The sequence below is a fragment of the Panicum hallii genome, chromosome 4, assembly GCF_002211085.1.
Source record: "Panicum hallii strain FIL2 chromosome 4, PHallii_v3.1, whole genome shotgun sequence".
Taxonomy (NCBI): domain Eukaryota; kingdom Viridiplantae; phylum Streptophyta; class Magnoliopsida; order Poales; family Poaceae; genus Panicum; species Panicum hallii.
Genome location: NC_038045.1, coordinates 48,942,659 through 48,952,714, shown reverse-complemented (window position 1 = coordinate 48,952,714; position 10,056 = coordinate 48,942,659).

The window sequence follows — 10,056 nt, the reverse complement described above, 5'->3', positions numbered from 1 at the left end:
CACTTTGTTGGATTTGTATGCAGTGTTATGTTGAAGAAACTGGCATCAGTAATATGGACTAGAGAAGCCAAGTTCTAGCAGGGTTTAAGCTCTTTGTTTTTGTTCCTGCATTAAGATTAACCCTTCTTTCTCTGATGATTAGTTTTGAGACCCAAGTGCTTGTTCTGACATCGGGAATCAGTGAACTTCAGCAGCATTCATTACCTTTTTCCTAAATCATAATCTGCAAGTACAGGAGGATATCTGATATTTTGATATCCACTGTTAACATCCTGTCATCCCTTTTCTATGTCAGGAGGATATCTGAATATGGCCCGTTTGCTTCCTCTTTCATTTCCTATGGAAGTATAGGAGGGCATTGGACCTTCTGCCGCCTTTCAAACTAAATATATAAACTATGATGGAAATTTATTTTATAAAATTCAGAGGAAGTGAAGAGCAATTGTTACCGTTAACAGCCAGCTCAGAGCAGCACTACCCATCAAAAGTAGAAAAAATAAACCATTACCTTCTTGCTAACCTATGAACTGTGGTTGAGATTGACCGCATATTCAATGAATATTTTGCTATTGGCATTCCCAACTTATATGGTGCACCATAGGTTTTACCTTGTTATGCGATAGCATTTATTCTAATTCTGAAAGCGACCGGGAGTTGGAGCATCAACCAGATTTTAACCTATGGTTCGTTGCCATCTGTGTTGCATTAGGACTACAGGACTAAGCCCTTTGTTTGAATTTTGTGCTTAGTGCTTGGGCCTAGCTGCCTAGTTAATGTGCCATGGGAGCCATCTCACCCAAGGATTTGCTGTGCAGGGGTGGGCTTCGTTCCTATTTGCCCTTGTTCCCGTGTTCTGTTCTTGGGATGGGCTTGTGTGGTGCTGTTTGGTTCTCCTCTCCATCCCTAAGAAGTGTGAGCCGTGTGCTGAGTCTCATCCATGTCTGTGGTCATGTGGGGTGGAGCGTGGCGAGGATCCAGATGATCTTGGCTTTTGTCTTTTGAGATGTGTAGGTTGCTTCACCTACTTCTCACCTGCTTGCCTGCTTCTCCAATTATGCTCCTGTTTGCAAGAACACAACTGATTCACTATTGTCCTTCCCCTTCTCACACCCTTACTCCTGCCACCACCCATGACCCTCCTTAGGGTCCGTTCAGTTAGTTAGGATCGGACATAGGAACCATTCCACCTTATCAAGACTATACAAATTAGTGAACCATTCCAACCGGGAATCGATCCAGGGACTCATTCCAGAATAATCAAACGAGCCCTTAGGCTTGCACCAAACCCTAGGCCAATTCCTGGATCCGCCGGCAGCCTATAACCCATCCATCTGAACGCCGCTGCATAGATACACCACCTGTTTCTCAAAAAAAAAAGATACACCACCTGTAGGCCATTGCTATGCACGTGAAGCTGACCTCTCACAAGTTAAAGCTTAAAGTTCCGTAGAACCCCATGGCCATTCAGGCATTCATCAAAGCTTGGCGTTGGGTGCCCTGCTGACAGAATAGTGACGCTAAAGTACCTTGCGCTACACAATTTAGCGGCACTAAACACATCAATAGCGCTTGTGGCCGCGTTAGCAGAGAAATTGAACATATCGTAGCCGGAAGGCTGTTAAGAGCGCTATAGCCTGCTATTTTAAACATTAAATGGGATAGTTCTATCTCATTTCATCTCACGAACCAAACACTGCCTTAGAAGCATTGTGGACCATATCATAAGAAAAAAAAACTCAAAGATAAGTATATTGGCATTGTCAAAGGTCTTATGCACTAGTACATAATCTTGGGATGAGTTAATATACAATCTTTATAATGAGTTATCTTTTTGAGTAATCTCATAGTAACCATATAATCCCTTTAATTTGTGTGTAGAAAAAGAAATGCTATTAGTTCTATAACCATAATAACTTGTATATTGGTGCATACATAGTCTAATTGTCCTAAATTTTTACCTATGTGACGGTTATTTCTCTCACCTACCTCTCTTCTTCCAAGCTACTAAAAATCTTACATGCATGGGACAATCTATAAGATCATTAACATGCACTAATGTACTAGTTCTACAATGACGAGCCTTAACCTTACAGCATGACCATAAGAAATAAAAGTTATTTTGTCTCTTCTCTCCATCATGCGCTGTCAGTGTTCGTGCCACCATGAAGCTCCAAAACTATCCGGTCAAAATAAAGTTGGCCATGTGGCGACGATGACCTTGAATCGAGGACACGGGCTCTTGCTACTTGCTACTTGCTACTCTCCAGTTCTAAAATGTAAGATCGTTTTAATTTTTTTTATAACTTTTGTTATGTACCTAAACATACGTTATATTTAGATGCATGACAGAAACTATAAATCTAGAAAAGTCAAAACAATCTATATTTTGGAACGGAGTAAGTAGTTGCTACCGCCCTTGGAACCACGAGAAGATCTCGAGGAGAGCACTATCTCTGTCAAATGCGATGGCCACAATGTTCTATGATCATTGCGGTGGGCTGCGGAATCCTATCACCGTGAATTTTGTCATTTCTAGAAGTCTAGAAGAGAATACCAACATAAAACTAAGCAATGTTTCTAGAAGTCTAGAAGAGAATGCGAACATAAAACTAAGCAAAGTCTGGATCAACCTAAAATACAGTCTTTTTCTATTTCTCGCAAGCACGTCTGTTTTGCGGTACTTCTACTTTTATATTAGTACATGTGTCGGTTATCGACAGGTGGGCCTGATGGCATGGCTAAGGCTAATCGACCCCGTCGATCCGACCCATCTCCTAACCCCCGGTACGAGCGCCGCACCCAAGACCCAACAAGCTGCGAACCCTATTGAGCTGACGTGGCCGTGAGCTGCTGGCCTGCTGCGCCCGCCGCTGCGTCGTACCCGTCGTCCATGCCCAAGTGGAAAGGAAGGGAAGGCGAGGGCGCGAGGCGGAGGCGATCCCTCGGGCATTGGATGCGACCGTGCGGCCGCAGCCTGCACGGCCAAAGAGAAAGAGGAGTGGCCGTCGGCACCAGGCCACCGGCGAGCAAACTCAAGTAGTTCTCCCATTACGTTGTCCAACTTGATTGCTATGTGCGTGTACGAGCTCGTTCTGTTGACTTTGCCGTGGTGCTCTGTATGATCTGGCTCATCATCGGGAGAGGAAGCAAGGCTGCAGGTAGAATAGATTGAAAGGTTAGCAGGCCATATGTTCGGTAGAATGCCTGAAATAGAGGAATATAGTAAGCTTGGTGAATTTTCTATGTATATTTTTTTGCATTTGCTTTTGGTCCTAGATACAAACTGGGTATCCCTAGCTTGTTTTCGTGAGCGCCGAGTATCCTTTACATAGCATTCGGTTTTGCCCCAGATGCAAACTATTTTTTCATTTCAAATTTAGGTGATTTTTGTAGAAAATTAGCTACTTGACATTGGGGTTCATGTGTCAAGTTTTATGATTTGCATCGATCATGTACGTGGTAATGTGATCATGTGAAGAGGCTAGCTGATTAACCAGCACGGGAAGCTGCCACGCGACCCTAGGCGTAAAGGATGAGCATATACCCTACCGGTACTTGTTAAATTTTTCTTGGACATGTTTCGTTTTACATGATCGCATGAATTAGAAAATGGAACATTCTGGTTCTATGATAAGTTAATAAGAAAAAAAGTGGATGGGTATGGTTTCACATTCTGGTGCTTAAAATATATTTGCTAGTAATTTTTAAAAACCGTAATAGTCAACTGTTCGAAGAACAAATCTGTAAAACCGTTTGAAACTCTGACGCCATTTTTGTTGTTTATAGCAGATTGGTTGTTACTCAACTGCTAGCATAGTTAGTTAATATTTCATTTGTTTGATCTGTTCAATTTTTTTAGATTAATTTGATGTGTTCAATTCTATTTATATTCTTTTTTGAAACACAATTCTCTTCGTATTCAGGTCCTTGGGGAAAACATCTAGAAAGCCCACGAAAGCCTACTTAAACGTGGGTAAAAGCTGCCTTAGAGGGACCCACTGGTCAGCTTCATGAGTCCGTCCGTCTTGTGCCCACTTGTCAGAATCTGTTCCTTTCTAGTCCATTTTACGGCGGAAATCCCCACCTCCGGTCGCATCCAGTCACCGCCGCTCCGGGATCCCGGAATGCCGAAAGCCCTAGCCCCCGAATCTCGTCGCCGCCGGACGCCATGGCCGTCGACGGCAAGGATGGCACCTCCCAGGCAGCAAGTGGAGTTTCCGGCGCCGACCCCTCCTCGCACTCCCGAGCCTCTCCCGTGCCGCCGGTCGAGGCGGATGCGCTCACCGTTTCCTCCGACCCCTCTTCGCCCAAGCCGGCCGCCATGGCCGTGACAGAGGAGGACAAGGTCAGGGACTTCAGCGCGATGACTGGCATCCTTGATAGTGATCGATGCGCCCAGATCCTCGCCGCCTCCGGCTGAGACCTGGACCTCGCTGTCGCCTCCGTCCCCGCCGACCCATCCTCAACTGACGGGGCCTCTTTATCGCCACCGCTGGTCGCGCCAGTGGCGCCTGATCCGGACCAGCCTGGTGGTGTTATTTAGAAGCTGATTACCATGCCCTTTATCTAATCGGTGGTGGAATGAACTTCGTGCTCGGCACTGTAAGACTCAGCTTCTGCGCCATAGACAGGGCTCTCTTATTCATGGGCTTTGGTGGTGATCAATGGCTGATTGAGGCTGTCTCTGAGGACTCCATCTACGCAGGGGAGAAGGCTAGGTTTTTGCCACATGATATTTGTCGATATTTGTCGGTACATACGGACAGGAGTACCTCCTGCTAGGGTGTCCAGCTCTGGCGTGTGCGCCAAGCGCATCGTGGTGGACGAACTCCACCACATGCTCGGCTGCCTTTCCTCGATCATCGTCAAGGAGCTACTCAACGACCAGAAGGTCGTGGTAGTCCGCTGCGAGGAGATCTGCATGTCCGACGATCTTGTCCGCTAGGGCATTGTTCGCCAGTGAGTCCAACCTGGCGGACGCAAGGTTATTCGTGACCTCACCCTTGCCTTTTGGGTGACGAGGCGTACGGCCTGGGCCTGACAACTGGGGTCATGGTCTCTGAACCTTCCCCACGTGCTCTTATAGGTCCGGCGTCTCCACGTACCTACAAGATAGGGTGCTCTGGGATGGCATCCACGGGCCCGGACCCCCCCGGGGGGGGGGGGGGGGGCGGGGGTCCGGCCACGTGTGGGTGCCAGACCCCTATGGGCGTGTCCACTCGGACTGGCCTCGGGGGCCCGGACCTCCCTTCCCCTCAGGATGGGGTCCGGTGCCGCCACGTGCTACCAAGATGGTGTCAGCTAGGCGAACCCTGCCACGTGCCCGTGGGAGAAGGCCTTCCACGGGGCGTCAGCCCAACTACCGTATTAAATGCGGGTAGGTGGGCTGCGCATGCCCAAGACAGGGCATGGTCTGCCCACTGACACACTGGGCAGGTATGCTGACACCACGGTAAGCCCGCCTGTTTCCAATGTGGCGCGTCTCATCACTGTGCACTGTGCGCAGGCAGGCGGCGTACGGTCATCTCACAGCGCCGCGCGCGTAAGCAAGGGGTGATGATGGTCTGCTGCAGGAGAGTTGAGGCGTGCGCTCCCATAGTATGCACGGAGGTGACGGCGCGGCGGGTCAACGCAGCCCTTTCGCCTGTTAGAGGGTACTAGCCCAACAGTGACAGCATGTCTTCCACTGTGCGTAACACTGACAGCAGACACTGTGCCGGTAAGGCGGCACATGACCATATCTTGGCTGTAGATACGCACATCAACTTCTCGATCGAGAGGACTACAGGAAGGAGATGGAGATAAAGATCTCTGTATCTCTCGCATTACAGGCTCCAGGTTGTGCATTATTTAACATATAGCCGGGCCCACCTGTCGGGGCCTCGCTCAGTGTATGCACTCCCCTTAGCCTATAAAAGGGAGAGTGCGCCCGTTAGAACACAAGGTCGAACAAGGTTTAGATAGGCTTTCTCAAGTAATACAACTCACAAGTGGACGTAGGGTATTACGCTCAGGCGGTCCGAACCACTCTAAATCCTTGTGTCATTTTCGTGTTCATCCACCCTTTGATCAAGCGTTCTTAGGTTTCCCCCAAACTCATTCTAGACTAGAATTAGACGGGTGCATTCTGCCACTCGGCTGAAGATTTCCTCCGACAATATTCTATTTGAGATAGCAATGAGGCTTCGGAAATCCCAAAGAGATGTTCAGAGCATGCGAGCAGTTTGCCCGCAGTGGAGATCAGTCGTCCCAAACAGTCAAACACTAACAGGCCATGGCTCGTGCTGTCACGCCAGCAGCAGGTGTTGCCACCTGGGACTCAGAGGATTGCTGTTCTCCAAATGCTGGCTCCTGCTGGTGCTGTTGCAGCAGATGTCACAATGGCTGTTGTCGCGTGCCTCTCCTTGCCACCATTGTCTGCAACATGCTGGGGCGCAGCCCATGGACTGGTAGCTTTGAGACAGTCTGGGACCAATGACTTGTACCTTTTTTTGCCTTATCTGTGGTAGCAGTAGGATCATCCCTCCACTATCTGGTGGAATGACTCCACATGGTATATTCTTCAATGAGCACCCTTTGGAACCAATTGCAACTATCACAATCGAAATTCCAGGTATCCCAATCTGTAATTCGAGACTTCACTATGAGCTGACCGACTTGCAGCACTGCCGGAGAAAGGCACATCAGTGCCGGTCACAGGGAGATTTAGTGCCGGTCCCTGTGACCGGCACTAAACGGCCGGCACTAACGTGACAGCCGTTAGTGCCGGCTTTATTGACCGGCACTAACTGGAGCGTGTTAGTGCCGGTCTGTTACTCTAGCCGGCACTAACTTGCCCGACCCTGCCCGGCTCCTGGCAGCAAGGTTAGTGCCGGCTGGTATAACTGGCCGGCACTAAATCTTTTTTTATTTTCCTTTTGTTTTTCGTTTTTATACGTATAGGGTTTAGGGTTTAGGGTTGATGTTCTTACCTTTTGTTTTTCGTTTTTCGTTCCATTATACGTATGGCTATGCGTATTTGTACCGTATGCGACTACATAATAGTACTTTTTGCATTGCACAGTAATATTAGGACAGCATATTACACTAATATTATATATATATATTCATCATGTATGGAACACTTAGGAGTTTAAAAGTACTTGAGATATTACAAATTAGTAAGAACATCAACTATAGTAATTTATCAAATTCCCCGTCGTCGGATCTTTTTCGGCGACGCTTGTACGGACATCGCCATAAAATTCGCCCTTAGGATTTATGACTTCATCGAGCAGGAATCCGCATATTGCTTCTTGAATTGCCCTGATCCGAGCCATTTCAATGAGTTCTTCTTTCATCCGCCAATGCTGTCACATTTTTCGAAAAAACATGAGAATAAAAGATAATGAATTAAAATGATGAGCAGATGTGATTGTGCTCACGTACATTGAATGCCTCCACTGTCATTTGCCCTTTTTCACTTGCAAAAGTGTTGATCCACTCGCATACGTAGTATCCACATAAGTTGTTTCCTTGTCCCTGTCTCCAACACTATGGACAAATGTGGGTTAAGATATAGAATTTTTCTGATGTTTATTACGAATGACATTAGTAGCGAGAGTATATTCATACCGGAAAATCAGTCACCCAACAAAGAGGCTCGATTTCACCTATGGGCAAGCCTATGTGTTTGCGGAGGTAGCGATGCCATGCAGTATTTACCACCTCGATGAGATCTTGGTACTTTGATTTATCTTGCCTTAACGAGTCGTACACCAAGACCTTGTGCTCCTCAATCCGAATACAAAGCAATATCCAATGAAAGCTGTGCATATACATACGCATAACCAATTAATGTTGATTAAAATAGTTATTAAATAGTATTATTAATAAGAAGGGATTGAAAACAAGAGGCTAACAAAGAATGACTCACTGATGGTTGTATGGCAAGAGAATGAAGGGACACATGCTATTCTTACGCAACCCCCTGTATATAATATTGACTATTTCTTCAGGGCTTTGCTCTACCGTTTTCTCGTGTATAATATCGGGGTCGAAGAACCCGACGTTATGGAAGTTCTTTTTTCGGCAAATTTGAATTTTTGACCTACGGGACACAAGAAAAACGGGGATCAGTCAACACACAAGGCTAAAAATAATGAAACGAGAGACAATACTCACATGCACCATACACTCAGGAGGGACTTGTCAAGGGCATCTTGATGGTATAAATCGTAAAGTGCTTCAAACTCGATATATACTTCACCTGCCCCCCGCCAGAAATGCTCATCTTTAATCCGGGCTGGGAACATCTCTAATTGATTAGCTTTAGATTGCACGGCATACCATTTGTGTAACTCGGCCATTCTCGTTGGTAGGAATGGTAATAACTCTGGCCATATCAAAGGTTCACCAAGTACAAACTTTTTCCTGCCGCGGGCATCCTGTAGGGCCTCCCCAAGCAATTGAGCCCTTGTTAGATCAGTTTGCAATATCATCCCAGCCATGGTCAACGGATCTCTTGATTCATCAGGGCATTCTTCACGCGGCACTATCAACGAAGCGATCGATTGTTTGGACTGCTCTCCGAGCTGGGGAACAGTCTTTGCATTGATCCGTCGATTCTTGGGATTGTTATAGCACTTTCTGATCTGCCGATCATAATCCGACTCCCTTTCTTTCTCCTTGGTGGGATCTTTAATGAAGTGTTTAACGAAGTGTGCCTTCGCAGCCGGATCTATTTCTGGCTTCTTGTTCGCAGCCTCCCTCAGTAGCTTGCGCTTCAGCAAGAAGGTTTGAAACGATTCTTCTGCCTCTTTCTCTTCTGGAGCCTTCGCTTTCTTCTTTCTTTGCTGCTTATGAGATGGCTGGACCGAAGGTACCGTGTATGCCTTTTGTCGCTGACTCTGATTCTGTTGTGCGGCTGGTGATGATGCCGAAATTGGCTCGCTTTGTGCGGCTGGTGATGGCGGATCCATGCTGGGGTCCCGTGCAGGCGGTGGAGAAGGTGGGCCAACACTAGGATTCCTGTCATCAGGTGGCGTTGGTGATCTTTGCCTTGAGCACCGAGCGGAATCTGTGGTTGCTTGCACCAATCTTATGTCGCGCTTTGGCCACGCAATCCATGTGTGTACGGCATGTTGTAGTTCTGTTTCTTCAGGACTTATAGGGATCGGGAGGTCCAAGTCTTCCCAGCGTTCTTCAGTAATTCGGTCAACAAAGACTCTGGCGAATCCTTCAGGAATTGGCTGGCAATGTATTGTACTGCCTTCTTCTTGGACTTCCGCATAACCCTCAGCACAAACTTTGAGCTTTTTCCCATAAAGAACCAGAAGCTCACACTGGGTCCTAACGGTAATGTCGTCGATGGGGTCCCTCGTCCTGTCGGCACCCAAAGCAGGGTGCTCTGTGGAAGCAACACTGCTACGACGCTGGGAAGGGGTGCTGAACTCCACATTGGCAGCTGGTTGATCCGAGCGTTGCCCAACTGCTGCCTCAAGTGACATTATCCGGTTTTCTAGGCTACAGATCTTCTCTGCCACTACTGCCTTGCTTCTGCATCGGCTTCGGTAGGTTTCGAGATCTCCGGAAAAGCCATATTTCCACGGAACTACGCCCATGCCTCGGGTCCGTCCAGTGTGTTCCGCATTCCCAAGAGCGTAAGTCAGCTCGTCATTCTCTCTGTTGGGCTGGAAGGTTCCTTCTTCCGTACGCCTCATTGCCTCGTCAAGTCTTTGGGCAGCCTCTCTTAGTACGTCGCTAGTCACAAACATTCCAGTGTCGGGGTCCAGTGTGCCTCCATGAGCATAGAAGTAATACCTTGCTCGTTTGGGCCAACTCAAGGTCTGCGGTACGATTCCTTTTGCAATTAAATTATTTTCCATCTTTTCCCATTTCGGAACAGCAACCTTATAACCTCCAGGCCCAAGTCTATGGAAGTTTGTCTTTTTGCTAGCATTCATTTTGCCTTGAATCGAGGCTGCCATGCTGTCAGCACTGCGCTTGTAATTCACGAATTCATTCCACCACTCTCGTTGCTTCTTCCAGACTTTATCAAAATCTGGTGTGAGGCCC